Here is a 20,847-nt window from a genome sequence, read left to right on the forward strand (position 1 = left end):
AACCGGCTAACTCCAATATAGTCTAAAAATGTGTTGATTAATGCAACTTGTCTGTCTTATTACTTGGAGTAATGATCAAGGATGGAGCACAACTTTTGTTTACGTGGGAGTTTACAACATAGCTGTGTTCAACTTTCTTTTCAAAATATAAGCAAATGCATAGCGTAGGCCCAGCTGCCATCACGTCTTATAAATAACGCAAACTAAGGTGACACTTACCATAGACGTCATACTCCAGTCGTGACTGCGAATCAGCTTCTGGTTGATCAACTACTTCAGACGTTTCATCGACGGACATCGGAATTGATACGGTAAAATCGATGCCATCTTTCCTGTCCATACATTGTATACAATGTCTTAGGAATTGATAGCTGTCATTCAGTTATAGCAATGACCACGCAGTGCGCGCAGTAGACCAATTACAAAGAATTGGGCCATCTGACCAATCAGAGCAGTGTAGGCTCACGGAAAGGAGGGGTTTAGAGAGACTGATTCTTCAAACTGCTTCTAACGAATGTTTATGAATCATTGAGAACTGAAGTTGAATTAAATATATATTATGAGAAAACAAAAGTGTTTTTTGACCTTGCATGCATGTAAACCTGTTGTAGGAGACTCCCAAAACAATATTAGGAACCGTAAAAAAAAGGCATAATTGGGGTACTTTAATAAATCTTCATTATTCCAAATTTTGACCGCTAGTGTATAAATTTGGTCACACTTTAGATTAGTCCAATTCTCACTATTAACTATTAACTACGACTTTTGCCTCAATAAACTCCTAATTACTGCTTATTAATAGTTAGTAAGATAGTTGTTAAGATTAAGTATTGGGTAGGATTAAGTTAGGATGTGCTTTAATATGCATTAATATGTACTTTGTAAGTACTGATAAGCAGGCAATAGCCTATAGTAATATTCATGCTAATAAGCAACTTGTTAATAATGAGAATTGGACCCTAATCTAAAGTGTTACCATAAATTATTATTATTATTATTATTTCATGGATGAAATCTAAAAGTTACCCAAACCAGAACTTGTGTTGCCAACTCACAAGTGCCACTGTGCACCAAAAGCATTTATTTTTTGTTTGAATGTGTCAGTATATCATTCGCTAGATGTGATGCGGGTTATTTGGTGTCACACACAAGAGGGAAGGGTAGCTCCTCTCCCGAGCTGCTATCATCCAATGGGAACGGACGAGCAGTGCTGTGTGGAGATTGGACCAGGTGGGTTTTGGGGCTTCAAAGTTCTTGTAATCCTGTAAAAAAGCAGAGAGGTGCCCTGAGACGTGAAGAACATCTCTCCAGGTACTGCACACAAAGGCATGGCTCAAGGCCAGGTCTGGCTTAACGTCAGACCCGTTTGATGCCACGCGATCCTGTAACTTTTGTTAGTTTATTTGGCCGCATTTTTATGTATAATGTGTATTTGGACTGTTAGAGTCTTTCTGAAAGGAAATCCTGCCGAAATAACCCTGGAGTCTGAGCGGTCTTGCTAAAGGCATCAGTCGACTCAAAGGGCTCAGCTGCCAGGTGTTCAATAACACAGCCGCAGAAAGCACCAGGTCAATCTCGGGATAAATCTTGAGAGGAAAGAAAGAGCCAACGTAAGCAAAGAAGATCCTATCAAATTCATATTTTCTGAGCTGAATGGTAATTTCTGATGATAGTGATCGATAGATGAACTTTCAGATAACTGGTTAGAAATGATTTAAATGCATGGAGAGCTTGAGCCGGAGATGAGAAAGCTCCTCTCAGTCCCTCTGAAGTCCTTGGGTGTGAATCTATCAAACCTGCTTTTGACTGTGTGAATTCTCATTTCTCTTTCCCGAAGAAAAAGAAAAGAGAGAAAAACTGGGAAAAATCTATGGAGTTGCATCTGTGTATGACATATCATCAGAAGTGGAATGCTCATTACAATAGATGGGGTGCGATTTATATATATTAAAATATTAAATATCATGAATTATTAAATAATTATCATTACATTTTTGTGGAGTCACACCACTAGACATTTAATCTTGCCTTGTTAAAGGGGACCTATTATGCCCCTTTTCACAAGATGTATTATAAGTCTCTGGCGTCCCCAGATTGTGCCTGTGAAGTTTCAGCTCAAAATACCCCACAGATCATTTATTATAGCTTGTCATATTTGCCCCCTATTTGGGTGTGAGCAAAAACACGCCGTTTTTGTGTGTGTCCCTTTAAATGCAAATGAGCTGCTGCTCCTGACCACTTTGCCAAAAGAGGGCGGAGCTTTAACAGCTCGTGCTTAGGTTGTTCAACAACAATGGACACTGATGGAGAGACTCAGGAAGAAGTTACAACTTTTAGAATGAAACTGGACGTTTTTGAACGGTTAGTGGATAAGTGTATGTAGTTGCTGTGGAGTTGATTCAATTCATCGACTAGCATGTGCCGTCATGTTAATCTTTTGTGCAAATCCAGAGTAGAATTGACGCTTGTTTGTGAAGCAGTCCGGCGTAAAATGACGGCATGGTAACAACACTCTACTACAACAACTCTTCCTTTTCTCTAAAGCAGCCCAACATGACCTCACCCCCCTTTGTTGCATGGTCCCAGGGAAAAAGCTTGTTGTAGTCCCTACCAGCTGTTTGTTGTAGTCCTTAAAAAGTGGTTTCTGTAAAAGAAAATATCTCCCTTTGCATTGAACTTTGAGCGTTGTAACTTTGCAGATGTTGTTTGGGCTCAAACAGCAACATTACACATTTTAGTAATTTGTTATATGAACACAATTAATTTAATGTTTTTTTTTTTTGTTTGTTTGTTTTTTACTGTAAATTTTAGTACAATCTGTAAAACTCATAATGCTGCTACCAATTTTATGGTAAAATTCTGGCAACCACTTGCTTCACTATTTTTTTTTTTTTTTTTACTTTTATGCAAAAGCAGTCAAACATTTTTTTTAAACATTCTCATTCTTTCTAAGGATAATAAGGCTTTTTATGATACCGGGACAGACAAAAATCAAAATTATTTTTAATATATACATACATTAAAAAGACATGTAAATTAGTGTTTTTGTTGAATGTAGTGGCAAAAAATTGTCCATTCACATGTGTACATTTGGTCAGTCCAGTTGAATCTATGGGGCCGTTTACACGACACAATTTTCAACTAAAAAAGGAAAACTTGAGTTTTGGCCATTCATTTACATGACAACAGCATTTTGGGGGTCTGAAAATGCAAACTGCATGTTTTTGAAAATGATACCATTATCATCTCCGTGTAAACTACAGTAAATGCAAATTTGTGAAAATGGTGACGTCATGTGCATACGTATTACATGTTCAGTCTATAGGCCCACAATACGGCGCCAGGCATGACGCAAGTGTATTTGCTAGTTTCAGCTCAACACAATTATCAATGTCTAGCACCCACGTTGTTTAAATAGCAAATGCACTTGTGCCTATCTGTTCGTCCATAGGCATGCTGGTCTGAAAACGAGGTGTGTTCAGGTGCATTGTTGGCGTGTTGCTATTTTGAGGCAACTGAAAACAACTGTGCCATTGACCAACACAAACCTGGTCTAAAGTCATTGGCGCATTATTTTTTTGTGATATTTAAAGGGCGTGTTAATAATATGCGCCTATAGGCGGCTGCACAACACGTGCACACTCTGCTTATTACATACACAGGGATGCGCAGCAGCACATAAACATGCCAAATATTAAAAATAAAAGGATTTCAATGTAAAAGATTATTATTGTGTACATAAAGATAAAAATGCCTCATGTCATTACTAATTATTTGACCAATCTTGGCAATACACACATGTATTTAAACTGACTTGTCAGGCTGCCATGTAAATAGCAATCAGTCATGGTGCAAGCGCAACTGGCTTTTAAAGGGAATGGGAGATGACACTCTGATTGGTTTATTGCAAGTTACAACCAAAACGCATCCATGACTCATTAAGAGAATAGGTACAACTCTTTGTACCATGCGCCTGGCGACCATTTTTTTCCATTGTTAAACTCGCAAAAGTGAATTCGGACACGCCCTAAGTGCACCTGCGGCATGCGTTTCAGACCATGCGCTTAGATAGTTAAAATAAGGGCCGTAGTGTTTCTTTACAAAGTGACATCGCCACCTACTGGCCTGACATGCATAATACAGTGTTTTTAGTAGTTTTCGTGGAACGGGAATCCCTTTGGTAAGGCTGTCGTCTGTATGCGAAAATGCAAAGGAAAGCCTTTTTCGTGTTTAGTACATCGTTTGTCGTACCCTCAGTCCGATGTGTGTTAGTTTGGGATTAAACCCAGGTTTGCACACTAAACAAAAAAAAGTACCAGCAAAAACTAATCCATGACATTCCTGCATATCACTGTTGCATCTCGAAAACTTGCTGGGGAGGAAAATAACGTGAAAAGAAGCCTTCAATATTCCCTGGGCCTGCTCAGAAGAAAGGCAGCTTGGTTGTCAAGTTTCAAGGGCATTCTCCCCAGTGTGTAAAGTGTTGTTCTGGTAAACTAAAGTGAAGGAACCATTCACAAACATGAAAGGACACATGGTGGTATCAAAGGGCTTGCTTCAGACCCAATCTAGTCAAGCTGATTTCTGGAATTTTCCGTAATGCGACACATGAAACAGAGGAGCAGGTGATGGAGGAGATCTTTCAAATCCAACCCCCCTGTGTCTTTGCGGGTCAGTAGGCTGCTCTACGGGGAGGAAGCCATTTTGTGTGATGGGAGGTAATGGAACGGTTGCGTGGAGAGCATGAGGATGATTGTTAATGTTGAGACGTGTGGTCTGTCATAATTCTTACAGCTGGAAACTGCCTCATAGGTGATAATGATGCTGATGATTGCATGCTTATATTTGAATGAAAATTATTAGAGTGTTCCTAAATGCAATGCCAAAAAATAGTCGAGAGTCGCACTAACAACTATCCCGTTTTGCTCTCGCTCACTCCCTGCCCCCCTGCATTAAGATGGATGTGTGCTGTGCCTTTCCGACTTATTTGAATCTGTGCCGCAGACGTCCAATTTTTATCACCTTAGAGGTGGAGATTCACAGCAGACCTGCAAATATGAAAAGTACATTTGTGCTCCATTCCGGTTTATTCCCATCTGCCTGGAGTGCCGGCAATATTAGAAAGCACAGCAATTTTGGGCTGTATTTTCTGACCGAGCAGTTTGAATCTGGCCCATCTGCAGCCCATTAAATTATATGAAATCACTGGTATTTTTCAAATACATGCAAGGTTGAAAACTGTTAATACATCTTCGGATGAGCAGCATAGAGAGGAGAGAGCAGTGGTTACGTAAAAATGAATGTTTCGTCAAGGTGATTTCAGCCTGTCAGTGGAAATTGCTCTCGTCCAATAATGATGAGGTAAAATGGGTGGAATTAGGGTTGAATTAGACAGGGTAGAGGACTTTTTGCTTTTGCTTGCTTGTTTTGGGGGGTTTTAGGTTTCACCAGGTCGAATCTCAGCTTTGTGCAACTGCTGCAAACTCAGGAAGCATCTCAAATATTTCTTCTAATATTGAACGTCTACATCTCCTCTAGCTCTAGTCCTTTCAGTTTTTTCAGTCTTTCTTTATAGTGAATTGTTATATACAGAAATCCATAAGAGAAGGAGATTGTGCAGGTGGCTTCTTTGTGATTGTATGTCCAGTAGCACTGTCTGTCCAGGATTCTGTCCTCCACCTGCAGAGGGCGATGTTGTCTTTAACATAAACCTACTCATCTCTCCATACATACACCTTGGCTATGTTCAGAATAGTGTATGGTCATGCTAATACTATTTCTGCAGTGTATAGTGTGTATACAGTGCACTGTATGAAAATGGACTACATCTGACTAAATTTGCAGCGCACAACAGAGCTATATTGATTGCAACATTTGGCAATGTGTTTGACTGGAAGTAATATCAGCTGTTGTCTCTCTGTCTTCTTATTACTTGACCACACTGCCAAATGTTGAATTACTGAATCAAAAGTAATTGAAACTGCAGTCAGACAACTGAACAGCACTCGCATAAAACAAGGTCATGTTGACAACAAGGCATAATACTTTTTGAAACATTCATTGTTGCATAATGTGTTCTGTTTCACATATTGTTTTAATTTACAGTCCACATTTAATAGTAAGCTAGCATTTGATTTAAGGTAGAATGTGGGATATTCCTATTGATATTTCTGATTTACAAAGTGTTTCGTTGTCTGATGCTTGAAAGATTGTGTGTAAGAAAGCCAAATGCTACCGTTATAGCTTTGCACGTGTTCTGTTGTCAATAAAGAATGTCAAATGGCAGAGTATAAACAATTATATACAGTGTGGCATTTGTTTTGCATGTGTAAAATGACCAGAACAGCTCATTTACAGTGTTTTAAAGATCAGAGAAAACTATCACAGAATCAGAGTTTTATAAATCAAATCACATTCTAGCTATTGCGCTTTTCCTAGTTTGAAGTTACAAATTCTGACTTTCTGAACTGAATAGAGCACAGCCTAAATCTCAACTCCAGGTTTGTCCCTTTACCACGCAGCACTCCTTTTGCAAGACTCTTTGAAGAACAGCTCAAATGTTGAACTGACCAGTGTTAGCATTGTCAGTGGTAGTCAGGTACTATTGTGCCTCTTACTTCTCTGGGCTCATGTGTTAGATTGAGAGTATGTGTTGATGAGACAGCTGATGGTAGTTCTGGTGGTCTGCAGTTTGGGTTTGTGTGGAAGCGAGATGGTTAACACCCTGCCACAACACAACCTCAGGCTCTGCTCTTCTCTCTCTCTCTCTCTCTCTCTCTCTTTCATTCGCCTGCTCAACTATGAAGACACTTCATCTTCTTTGACAGTCTGACCACTGCTGCCTTTTCTGATGCGTTCAACATGCCTTTATTGCATCATAAATAAATCAGAGAAATGCATTTTTTCTTTATTTTTTTCTTTTCTCTGCTTCATTTATCCGGGTAGAAAGAGGCAAATGGCGTACCGACAGTGTTCCAGTGTGCTCCGCCTCTTCGGCTGCTACCAATTCGGCCATGTTCACCGTTCTTACTCTTTGATATCATTCAGCTTCTTATTACGCCATAATCTGGAGGGATTTTAATTTAATATCACGTATGTGACTTTCACTTAATGCATGATGGGTATACCAAAAAAGCTGTAATGGAAGGAAAGAAACAAAATTCTGCCATTTCCTCGCTCCCCCTTTCTTGCGGTGGTTGCGGTGTGACACACATCATTACTGAAGCTGAGGAGCTTCAGACGCATTCAGGGTATACAGCGTGGGCTGTACGTTATATGGAGTGGGAGGGGCCGTCTGTGTGTGGGGGGGCGGGGGTTGCGCTCGAGGGGTTGTCAAGACACCCCTTTCTCCCTCCCTATCCTCTCCACTCCGCCATGGGTAGTCTCATACCTTGTGTTCGTCCACTGCCAACCAATTACCTGGCAACCCTACCCTTCTCTCCGACTGCAGTTGCATGATGGGATTTTTGTGTATTGAAGTCCATCTCCCGAAGAGATAAAGGGTGTGGGAACAGGTCTCTGCCACTACGTTAGATTAGTGTTTCTTGCAAACCATTTTTTGCTGACACTGATTGTGGGGAAAAGAGACATTGGGGTTGGCAGCAAAAGAACAGGAAACGAAGGCATGCACGGCACTGGCGAATTTCATTTCTTTTCATTTCATTTTACCTTACTCTCAGCCAAACTCACTTTTGCCTCAGATCTGCCAGTTGCTAATAGATTAACCTGTGTTACATCAGCGAGGGCTGCAGTGATTGCGGTTTGTGTTATTTGTGCAGCGTTCCCCAAGTCTTTGTCTGAGGACCGCTCTAGTTCTCCACTCTCACTCTCTCCAGCACTGATTGAGTCTCTTTAATGCTACCGCAGCTGGGCTGCAATGACAGTTAGTGGATGAGAGAGGCTCAATAGAAGATCAGCATTTATTCAGGTTGAGCTCCTCACTCTCAGCCCTATTTGTAACCTGTCCAGAGCAGAGTCCCCTGCTCCCCCTCACCACCTCCAGCTCGAACTATCAGTCTCTGTCTGCTCATGGCGGGGAGGCAGCCCGCTCTCTGCCGCATACCCACACAACTCATTGGCTCTGGCAGGAGGGGATCTTAGTGATGGACCGATGTTCATATATCAAACGTGGGTTGTGTGTGACAGTCCGGTCCCCGAACGGGTGAAATAATGAGTCTAGCAAAAAAGTAACAAAGCTGAAAAATGGGATGGGTTGCTTCGACCTGCCATCACTTATCTGAAATTTTATCAGCCCTTGTAAGGAGCCACGGAGCTTGATTGTAGGTTTGTGTGTGGCCTGATTGGTTCAGGATTGAGATTCCATGAAAAATGTTCTTCTAAAAGATGATTTGATTTCTATCTGTTTCGCTGCCAGTCTTCATGCCACCGCCGTCTCCACCCTCACAATGATTTGTGAGGGTCCAAAAATTGACTTTTCACCACCATTCGAAACTATATGCCAGAAGTTAATTAATGGGACAAATATATATATATATATATATATATATATATATATATATATATATATATATATATATATATATACACACACACACACACACACACACACACACACACACACACACACACACACACACACACACACACACACATATCCTAACGAGATGTGATTGCTCACACACCTGGAACAGATAAAGCTCTTTCATGTTTCTGGGTCTCCACTGAGGTCAATGTGAGCCAGTGCACAGAGAGAGTTTTACAAGGCAAAGCTAGAGAAAAAATGAAATGTAACCATACACTGCCAGTCTAGAGATTGCCAGGTGCCACAGAGAGAGAAGAGAGGTAGACAAAGAAAGAGAGAGAAAACGATTTTTATTAGTCAGCCATCTCTGAGCCGTCCCTCTGGCTCACTCAGCATGTCTTACGGGCCTTTGCTTCCTTCTGCATTTACTCAAAAGGAACAAAAAATAAGACTTGTCAATGTTTTATGTCATTCTACTTATCAACGGAACATATGTAAAATCTACACATGTCAAGTTCTCTCCAGCTTCATCTTGTTTATCACATTAAAGAGATACAGCAGCCGCTTTTTCCCCTCCCTGAATTAACCTCTATCCTCAGGGCTTTTGCCTCACACAATTTTTGACGTGACACACGCCGTTGTAAACGGCGCTTCAGAGCTCGGATCAAACGCCCTCCCCAGACGTAAATAAAATCAGAAAATCAGACATTAGTAGCACTACGATACAATGCTGCACGTCACCACGTGTCAGCAGATCTAACGCCAGCCTGTACTACATGCGTATTGCAGAATGCTTGTTTCTTGTCTTTTTGGGAGGTGTGGTTAGGACCCTTTGCCTAAAGCCCAGCGATCAATAGGAGGGTGACCTGATTACTGTGCTACTTCATCTACACCTCATGATGCAGATAAAGCCTTTACAAGGCTTATGGGAAACACATTTGTGTTTTTTGTGTCCATATTTCTCACATGGCCACCATCATGTGTGCAACTTTTGCTTAACTGCTATTGAAACCTTCCCAAAAGTGTGGAAGATGAGATGCTGACAAGTGCCAATGGACTCTTACCTACTTTAACTTGCTTTTGGGTGAAGCATGTTTTTTTAATGTTAAAATTCTTTCTTCTATCTCCCATAGATGGTTAATTGTGAAAATGAGGTACACTTACTTTTAAAAAGAGTACTTAAGTGTGAACTGAATGTAATGTTTTCAGACTATTCATTTCATGTTAATTGGAATTAAATGAAAATTGTATTATAGTTTAAATTTATATTAAATGCAATTAGCTGAACTGTAGAGTGCTTTTTTGACCCACTAAAGCAGGACTTAAGTGTATTTTTATATGTAATTTATAACATAATTTTATTGTCTTTGAAATATGGTTAAAGTTTACTTCCTAATGTATACAATTTATACAAAATGTGTATGTCATGTATTTAAATATATTTGTAAATAAACATTTGTAATAATGAAGTTGCAATTTAGTACATTTAGTACAATTTAGTATAACACACTACAATGATCAACTTTACATGTATTTTAGAGTGTTAGTCAACACATCAAAATAAGTGTACTTCTATAAACCACAACAAATTATTATTAAAACAATAATTTAAAACATATTTTATATTAAAACTTTTAATTTGACATTATTGCAAACTGCACTTTTTAAAAAGTGTACTTAAGTCAGTTAAAAGCATATTTATGAAGGGCTGTCTCTTTGATAAAATTGACCTTTTATTTAATTAATATTATATTATCTGCAAGTATAATTAAAAAAAAAAATACACTTTTTAAGATTTTAAGTACACTACAAGTTCACTTTCCAATACAATTAACGCTATGGTGCTCTTACATGTTTTGGATTTTTAGAATATTTTAATTCATCGGAATGGTACGAAACTTGCTATGTGAACACACACACTCACACACAAATAAAAATAATAATAATAATAATAATAATAAAAAACATGGACATGAATCAAAAAAGTTATATGGTCTTGAAAAAAATAATCACTCCTTGCGGTCAAAAATGAGCGAATTGGAAATGAATGGAAAACAGATTTCATCTAGTGGAAACGTTTAGTACTGCACCCAAACATAATCTTACTGAAAGCTCATTTTTTGAGATATCAACCTCAAATTTGGAACACATGTTTAGATTTTTCAGTTAAAGGGCCAGATTTACTAACAGTTTGCACCAATGCAAACCCTCTTTTGGCATTAAAAGAACTACTGTCGGGATTTACTAAAGATACGCAGTGCAAAATTAGCCCTGAAAAGGCGTGGACTGAGTTGTTTTTGTGGCTGACCTTATTGCATATGCATTTGAAGGAGTTACCCTTTCAGACGCAAAATTTATGGGAGGAGAGTATTTAAATGAATCACAACACGATTTACTAATGTTTGCACTTGTCAATTTACTGGTATTTGCTCCATTATTTAACGGCCAAAAAAAAAAAAAAAAAGCATGTCTTTAACCTATTTTGCAACTTGGCTGCAATTGTTGCTGCTAGGAGAAGACACCGCAGAGAACAGAGAGCGCGTGGTAGAAGGGAGAAAATATTTTCCACTCGTATTAGATTCTTTGGAATGCCAGAGGAAGACAATATCCGAACATATCCATGCTCAAAAAGTGAATAAATGGATTATAACTACTGCATAAATATAATTTTGTACCATAAAATCACCTAAAAAACGTTATTGAACTAAAATATAGCACATTAATTTCATTGAAATAAAAAAGAAAAAAAGAAATCGGTCATTTTTGACCGCCCTGCGAGGAGCACTGGAGGGTTAAGTGCACTTTTTTTCCCCAAGGGTAATTGTTATTCTTACAATTGGTTGCTACTAGTGGCACACATTTGAAATGATACACTAACTTTATTATGTTTAATGTTTTATGCTGCTGGACTAAAGACTGCAGTGTTTATGCCTGGAAGATATGTCATCTCCACTAGAAGTTGGATGGAGTTGCTGTTTTCAGAGCCTGTACTGTGACTGATCCCTGACACCCATATCTCTGTAAAGTTTCCAGCACTGGTGTAATTCCCTGTAAAATGGCCTGTAATTCAGTGGCCTTTGGGGGCGCGGCGTCTCTGGGCGTGAAAATCAATAAGACGGTGGAGAAGTATTCAGTGTGGCCTTTCTGTTGAGCCATGGTGAGGCGGCAGTTAGGCTAATTCTGTAATGGCGGTGTGGACAGGGGGATTGGGGATATCTAATTCTGGATCTGAGGCAGATCAATGTGTTACGGCAGAATCGTTTAACCTCTCTCTTATAACGCCCTGCTCCGCCTGCATTCCTGCACCCTGTCCAAAGACCTGCTGCGCACCTGCTGGAAAGGAAGGACTTGGTTGTGTGGCATGGGGATCACATGCTCACAACTTAAAACCATGGATGTCTTTATGTTGCCTGGGAGGATTGGAGGATGACACCTCAGTACCCTACTTTGAATTTGCTCGCCTCGAAGCGAAGTCGTGCGTAATGAAGCATGCAATACAAAATATTTGGCCATGAATAATTATAATCCCATGATGAAGTGCTGGCCGACATTCGTGTGTGAAGGCATGCTATGCATTTTTGAATGTATATTATTGTATTGATGCAAGACTATGAACTTTCACCCTTAATATCTGGTTTGAACCGAATCAGAATCCACTATCCGTATGACGCAGCAGTCAGCAACACGAGAGAGGAACAAGAAAAAGCCAGGGGCAAGCCAGTCTTAACCAGTGTCGAACAGAGAGGGAGATTTCATTGTGTCCATCTGGATTGACATCAACTGCAATCACTTGTTTCTGATTTATTAGATAGTCACGGAAATTAATTTCGCTCAGAAATGCATGGTTGGGAATTGGATGGAGAAATTGTGTGGGAGAATCTGCAATTGTTTTTCTCTCACTGTCCCTCCAGAGGTGAAGATAACCGCTGATCTCCACACTATAAATGAAAAACGTATTGTATACAGACAAAGGAAGGGTCGCTCCAACCAGGCTGTAATTAACTTTTCTATCTTTCTCATCAATCCTGGGAGCAGCCCTGAACACCCATTAACAATATCCCCAAAACAGTCCAGAGCCTCCTACAATCTAGTCCTAATGTCTATCAGTATATATGATAGAGATTACTAGGTTATATCAGTATATATGTTTCTTCGAATCTTGTATTAATGTATAAATTTGTTGTAGAAAATGCATTATGTACATCACAAATTTTGCAAATACAACTAATTTTGTACTTTTAGCTGTATGTATGTGGGTCATTGACGAATAATGTTTTTAAAAGTGTAAAAAAACATAATGGAGAATAATTTTGAAGTTTTATTAAGTGTTAACAATGACATTATGTGAATTTTATAATCAATTAACACTGCTTTTGTCTTTTTTTTTTTTTTTTTTTTTTTTTACAATATAGACAAAATTTGTCACCTAAAAAGTCATTTGGTTTAACCAAAATTTCGGTTTCACCGAATGACACCTTTGGTTATACCGAATGACGATATTTTCAAACAATGCTAACAGGCTGATATCTAGCTAGCTAGCTAGCAAAATAACAATCCAAAATTTTATATTTAGTATGCGTTTTTAAAATATTACAACATTTTCCATGTTTTATAGCGGTTGTACCGAATGACCTGATGTTTCAAACATGAATTTTTCAAATAGCTAAAAGAGTTAGTTACTTTGCTTCATAACCATTTGGTTCTTTGCAGGTGTCTGAATGATGTCACATCCTGTCACATGATATTGACTGCATGACTTGATCCACAATGGTCCCTTTATATTGGTTACTCCAAATGACATTAAAGAAATTCATTTTTCCGGACATTATTTTATTTTTATTTTAATATTTATATTTATATTTTTATTATTTTAATTTTATAAAGTTATGTTGTGCACTTTTCTTTGGATTTGATGGACACTAATATATTAAATCTATAGTTTTATGAGACAGAAAAAAATAGCACTTCTCATTTGTCACATTTGCATATGATTTTTTTTTTTTTTTTTTACAATTAATATAATTAAAAATATAATATAAATTAATTTTAATATATGACTAATTTTCACTTTTTTATCTTTTAAATATTTTAACACTTTTTAATGACTAAAACAATCAGTTTTTCCCCCATCTTGTATCAACATATATGTTAAAATATCACATTTATAGTATAAAATGCATGATTGATGCATAAACATCAATCAATCAATCAATCAATCAATCAATCAGTACATGTTAGCTAGGGAGGTTATAGACTATTTTTTATTTTTAACTTCACTATTTTTTTTTTGATAATTTAATCTTGATAATATCAAGGAGTGTAAATCTGAGGACAAACATTCAGAGTTTTGTGGAATCGGTGCCAACCAACCATCAGCATGATGACCATATTCATATATTTACATATTTACCTGTCCAAATGCCATAGTAGTTTGTTTTTTGTTGTTGTTGTTTGTGAGTGTAAAACGATGTGCAAATCAGTGTTTGGTGTGTTTGTGACTGTTTCATGCATGTCTCTGTGTGACATGTAAGTTCTTTTCTACCACAGCATTATGAGTGTGTTTAATGGCAACAGCCAATGGATGATGGTGTTTTCGCACAGGTTCTCCTCCAGCTCATGAGCTATCAGCCTGACGATCACATATTCACACAGTCACCGTCTCCCCTCCTGCTCAGCACAGCTGTTTGATTGAATTTGAATAAGCAAATAGTACAATGAGCTTTCCTGACATTCCAGCAGCCTTACAGAGAAAACGGACAAACGCACCTGCGCATGCGCAGCCGGGATGCACGCAAACACATACACACCCTCTATTCCAACACACACACACTCATTCAATCGGATATTTGATTGTTTTGTCTCTCTCTCTCTCTCTCTCTCTCTCTCTCTCTCTCTCTCTCTCTCTCTCTCTCTCTCCCCTCACTATCTCTTTCCATTTTTCCCTCATCAGGGATGTTCCTCCATTTCCTCAGTAGAATGCAAATTGGTAGAAACACTGATCAGAACTTATTACAAAATGGAGCCTTGCTCAGAGGAAAAAAAAGAGGGGTGCGCGGTATAAGAGGAAGGTGGTGGTGGTGGGGGAGCCTGCGGGAGGGGAATGACGCTTGGTGGCGGAGATGGGAAAATTAGATTTATTTTTTCATGGGGTCTACAGTGGGGGGATGGTGAGGGGTTCAGTAATGTTGCCTTGCTATATATATATATATATATATATTACTCACACACACATACAACTTTATAATAATTTATATATACATAATTATAGTTTACAACATTATTGTATCATGTATAACTAATACTTTATTTTTACTACATATAAATGCAGTAGGAAAATGAAAATAATTAGTGAATAGCTTTAGCCCCACGCAGCTCCCATCTCTGGTCGCGTCCTAGTTTAGCACCATCTCCTTCAGCACCTCCTTGGGCACATTTTATCCGCTCTAGCCCAAGGTTATCCCGCGTCTGGACATCTAATCATCTAGGCTGGGTTCAGAAAGGGTGGGGAGTCTGTATCTTGTTGTGCCCCCTTCATCCTCACCTACGCACACTGCCTGTCCTCTGTCATTATGCATTCAAGCCTTCGTCCAGACTCCCAGCACACCCCACTGTGATGAATGAGTCTGACCTTGGCAAATAGAGAGGTTGGAATACAATAATTTTTAGATTTTTTCACAAAATTTCATTCGCTATTTTGACCCTCCGTTGGATTGACGGATGACCAAGTATTTTCCCCGCACCTAATGTAGGCACGAATCTGAACGTTTTAGATTGATTCACGTAAAATGGAGGCGGCTGCCACATATGTGTGCCATTATGGGTAATTGAGGCAGTTATGTCTCTTGTCCCTCTGACCTAAATGGATCATTTTTTTGCACCTTGTCAAAAATAATAAAAAAGGAGCATGTAGCTTAGGAATTCAGCTGTTCTGTTCTGTCTTTGTGGATTTTCTTCATTTTTAGACAATTTACTTTGCAATTAAGCTTTTTGAGAAGAAATACTTGCTTTAATAGGGCTGTGTTTCCTTGCAGGATGTGCGTGCCAACTGACATACTGGTGTGATGTTGCACTAATGAACATGGTGAGTACACATCCTGTAACAGAAGAAATACTGAGAAAATAATTATGTGCTTGTCTTATTTGCTATAAAATGTAATATTATCAAATGTAAGGCCTAAATTTAAAGGGTTAGTTCACCCCAAAATGAAATTTCCATCATTGATTACTCACCTGCATGTCGTTCCAAACCTCTATGACCTTCGTTCATCTTCGGAACACAAATTAAGATATTTTTGATGAAATCTGAGAGTTTTTTTTTTTTTTTTTAATCCCCCATAGAAAGCAGCATAATTACCACATTCAAGGTCCAGAAAAGTAGTAAAAGACATCGTTAAAATAGTCAACGTGACTACAAGTGGTTTAACCTTAATGTTATGAAGTGAAAAGTATACTTTTTGTGTGCAAAAACAAAATAAAAATAACGACTTTATTCAACAATTTCTTTACCTGTCATTCTCCTAAGATGTTACGTTGTATAGACAGGCTTCACGGTTCTACGTCAGAACGCCGGCCGACGCTGTACATGCTCTTTGCTAACGCAAGAGCCGGCCAATGACGAGTCGCTGTTCTGATGTAGAACCTGGAAGCGCTGAGCGTAAACAGGATAGAGAAGAAGTTGACGTTATTTTGACAGTTGACGGGTCAGCGCTACATTGTCGTGAAAGTTTACGCCTTAACAATTTAATATTCAAGCGCAAGAAGACGCGAAAGGGAACTCATTTTTTTACTCGTGCCAGGAAGAGCGCCCAGAAAGCTTCTCTCTTTCAAATTCACACAAAACTGTGTCAAGAAATAGCACGTATTCTTGTAAACATAGTCGGTTATGTCTTAACTGAACGTACACAGTTGAGAAAGTAAATGCATGTGTACAGTATCAGTACATTAGATCCGTGCATTCGGTCTTAAAGTGACAGCAGCCTAATATTCCTGCTGCTGTCTGTTTTTGTTAATCAAACAACAAAGGACAAAGAACAAATCACTCACTGCTCTTGACTGAATAACTTTTGTAAGTTTAATAAGGATTAATTAATAAGGATGTTTAATTTATATAGTGAAGCCTATGCAGTGTTATTTTACAATTGTTTACTTTATTAAATTTCTGTACCTGTAAACTACTATTAAACCTACCTGTAAACCCTGAAAAGCACTGTTTATTTAGTTTTAACTGTGATGTCGAAATTGGAATAGAGGATTGTGAATTTTCACTGGTATCTAAAATATCATTACTGCATGTTTTTGCAAAAACCTGGTAAAAAAAAATATTGGCCATTGGCAGGTGAGACAAAAAGTTAGTGTTTTAGTTCTGACTAGATATGTTACTCAGTGTACAAATACAGTTAATTATTAGGAAGCAATTTTATTGAAGCAGCATAAAAATATTATTTAAAAAAAAAATAAATAAATGAAAGCCTCTCACTCTGATGTTAGTCTTTGTGTTGGCTGTGTGATTCAGTACCAGTGTTTTATCAGTAGATGGCATGCCCTGCTCAGCAATCCCTCCTGCTCTGGCTGGGATCTGTGCTTGTTCACCCCTGGCTTGTGACAACGTTCTTGGCGAGGCCTCCCCAACCCTTAGCATCTTCTCCATCTTCTCTCTCTCTCTCTCTCTCTCTCTCTCTCTCTCTCTTTCTCTCTCTCGATCCAGGGGGCCCGGTCTGTGAGGTGGCAGTTCTAACAAGCTGCCGGGGACAGCACAGCTCAAATGAAGCAAATCAAAGAGAAAAGGGGGAGAGTGGGATAGGTAGTGCAGCGAGTCCCCTGCAGTGAACAGCCATTCCACTGAATATGAAATGAATTTGTATGGCCTGACATGATAAGCCCAAGGATAACCCTCCACTCAGCCTCCATGTTTATGTCCCGTTTCTCTCCTCAACACAACACAAAGCAAGAACAGACCACAATACAACAGCTGTAGCGGTCCAGCATTTATCACAGTATGATAATTTAGTCCAATACATATTAAAAAAAAGATCTATCTATCTATCTATCTATCTATCTATCTATCTATCTATCTATCTATCTATCTATCTATCTATCTATCGTATCTGGCTTCCCAGATAAATTATATAAATAATTATTACACTGTAAAAAAAATTATTATTCATATCACAAAATTTTTTCTTTTGTCAAAGCTGCTGGTTCAGATAACATAATATTTTGAGTTTCTGTTGATAAAACCAATGCCTTTAATTGTATTAATTTCAATGAACTCAACATTTTAAGGACACCAGGTAACTTACTTTAAGTTAAACCAACATTTTTTTTTATATAGTGACACATTGTTATTATTATAGTATAGTATTATTATATAATAGTAATCATCATCATCAATAATTAAAAAAATAAGTTAGATTTGAATAAAATCTATGAATGTAGATGTTACCAAATCAAGTACATCTATTTATGTGTTGTTTTTTCTTCTGCACTCATCTGTTATTTCTCTCTTTTCTGACTCAGACATCTCATCTTTTCTTTTGCAGTCAGTCTGTCTTCCTGGCTCTTCTTGTCCCTCTGGGCTCAGGTCACCTCAGAAGTACGCACACACACGCGCACATACACTTCTATATATACCATGGGCTTCACCCTAGCCCTGGCAGCTTTTGTGTGTCACCATCTCAACGCACAATCACATCAGATACACACTGACCCGCACACACGCACACACACATTGAGATGCAGGGGCTTTGTGCAGCCCTTCAACCGAGAGACCAGGAGTCTGCGAAGGGAAAATAAAAGCAGGGTTATCATCTACAGCCGCAAATGTGTCTGGTGTGAAGAGAAAGGCCATTTTGATTGCCCGTCCAAGAGAGTGAGTGCAAAATATTGTGTATAATAATGTATGGTAATGCAGCTGTTTTTATGGCCCCGTTTTGTCCCTATCTGTCCCATCTCAGCACTCCGAAATGCTCCCATTTACACTCATCTCCACAATTTAGAGAATTCCTGCAAAGCCGGCACAAAAACGCGAGATGAGAAAGGCTCCTTTCTTCTATTCTCTCTCTCCAGAACAGTTTGTGTTTTTCAGCTCCACTGAACTTAAAGAATTGCAGAGTTAACATGGCTTCACCCCAGGCCCTATTCTGCAGGATGCTTTTACACTAGATGCCAGTTTGAGAAGACCGCTGCATGCCTATTTCAAGGTAATGGCGCTACGGTCCTCTATCTCTACCCATATCGTGGAGGACACCATTACCTCTGCGGTTCATTTTTAATAAACCTTATTCTTTTCCGCAACAATGTTTTATCGGCCTCGTGTTATGAGCTTGATTCGTGCAGTTGTGAAATAAGGTGCTATTTTTGCATGACCCTTAAAAATAATCGGTGTAACCTAAGTCATATTAAATAATATTTTTGATTTAAATATCAAATCAGTTTAGATGTTTTTTTTGTTTTGTTTTTTGCGGTGTACTCTTATTTAGTTATTTGGTAACACTTTACAACAAGGTTTCATGTATTGAGCTACATTAAAGTAAGAATGAACAATATTTCTACAGCATTTATTAATTTTAACATTTACTAATACATTTTTAAAATCAAAAGTTGCGTTTGTGGTAACACTTTACAATAAGTTTTCATTAGTTAACATGAACTAAGAATGAACAATACGTCTACAGCATTTATTAATCTCAGTTAATGGTAATTTCAACATACATATTTAAAAACAAACATTGCATTTGTTAACATGACTTAATGCACTATGAATTAAAATGAACAACTGTATTTTTATTAACTGATGTTAACAAAGATTAATAAATACTGTAACAAATGTATTGCTCATTGTTAGTTTGTGTTAATTAATACATTAACTACTGTTAACAAATGAGACCTTACAGTATTTGTTAACATTAATTAATGCACTATGAACTAACATGAACAAACAATGAACAATTACATTTTTTAACTAACATTGACAAATAAATGTTAATTCATTTCTTATACTCGATCGCTTCTATATGTTCTTCAGTACAATTGTTAGTTTGGTTTTGTCAAGCATGTCACAGAACTGCTTGGAGTTATTGTATTATAGAATAGAATTGTTTTGTTTTCCATTATTAATTTGTTAAATAAATATATTTAAATGATTCATTTATTAATACATTTATGGTCTGGTTGTTTCATTTCCGAGGACCTTAGAAACCTCACAGCTGTCAAGTGAACCGACGATAGCGGGGATGAAGCATTCTGACAGGGTGTTTCTGCACACACAAGCAGGGCGGTCAGATGTTCAAAGCCGGCGATGTCACCGCTGGGCCTTGTATTTCTGATCCTGAAAAGAATTGCCTTTTTTTTGTCCTTCTTTAACATATAAACTACTCTTTGTGTTTATTGAATTGCATTTTTCTACATTTTTCTCTCATACGGTGATGCTGCTACTATGCTTTTGACTAAGAGCGACTGCTTCCGTCAATGTCATTCTCTTCTCATCTTTATAAGAGGTCTCGCCGTACATGCAGAGGAGTTTCTTCTGGTCGACAGTGTGTTCTCAGGTGCTTGTTACAGACAAGGCTGAATGTAGAATAGCTGAGATTGTGGCTTATGTTGGTGCCGGACTGTAAGTCATTTCTAAATGCTTTTGTGAGCCCTGCTGGAGGTGCTTTTCGCTTTGGTTTTCCTGGCCGAGCACAATAGGAGTAATCTGGGCAGAGAGCTGCTCCCAATTGCTGAAAACCTACGGAAGGGGGGGAATGTGGGGCAATTCCGAGTCCAACCTACCCCTACTCTAAAACCTCCCTTAAACAGGCGGCAGTGTGTGGACCGTTTCCTTACTGAAACTCCACTGACCACAGTGTACATGACGTTTTTTTCTAACCCACATATTAATTAATTTATTTTTTTTTAATTCTTAAATTGATATTTTTGCTTTTGTTATTAGAAAGTTGTTAGAGGAGAGAAAATTACATGATGTGAAATCATGAATATGAATTTGTATTTATGAATACACTGTAAAAATGATTTTCATTTATTAAATTTTTTCTTCTGTCAAATCAACTTAAAAAATTAATGTGCTTCATCATGAGTTTCTATTGATTAAACCAGTCGTCTTCATTGTATTAACTCAAATCTTTAATTTTAATGAACTCAAAATTTTAAGGCAACCAAGTAACTTACTTTTTTAAGTTAAACCAACAATTCTTTTTTAGCAGTGTAGAAATGATTAGGCATACTCAATAAAGCATGTGGTTAACTGTAAGCTATTATAACTATTAAGCTATTATTGTAACTATTAAAAACGTTCAAATTTTTTATATTTTATATTTTTATGTATTACATTTTTTTTTTTTTTGGATTTAGAGATTTTGATTGTG

The 20,847-nt window shown here is 37.9% G+C and overlaps 1 long non-coding RNA gene across 1 annotated transcript in view; it reads left to right on the top strand.

The window, feature by feature from the left end:
- The window catches only part of LOC125265700, an 87,414-nt gene extending 68,400 nt beyond the window's left edge, over window positions 1–19,014 (top strand). Inside the window, exons 3-4 of the long non-coding RNA XR_007184335.1 lie at window positions 15,514–15,563; window positions 18,022–19,014. This is a non-coding gene — a long non-coding RNA (uncharacterized LOC125265700). The remainder of the gene's footprint in view (window positions 1–15,513; window positions 15,564–18,021) is intronic.
- The last annotated feature ends 1,833 nt before the right edge of the window (window positions 19,015–20,847 follow it).

Source organism: Megalobrama amblycephala, linkage group LG3 (assembly GCF_018812025.1).
Source record: "Megalobrama amblycephala isolate DHTTF-2021 linkage group LG3, ASM1881202v1, whole genome shotgun sequence".
NCBI lineage: Eukaryota > Metazoa > Chordata > Actinopteri > Cypriniformes > Xenocyprididae > Megalobrama > Megalobrama amblycephala.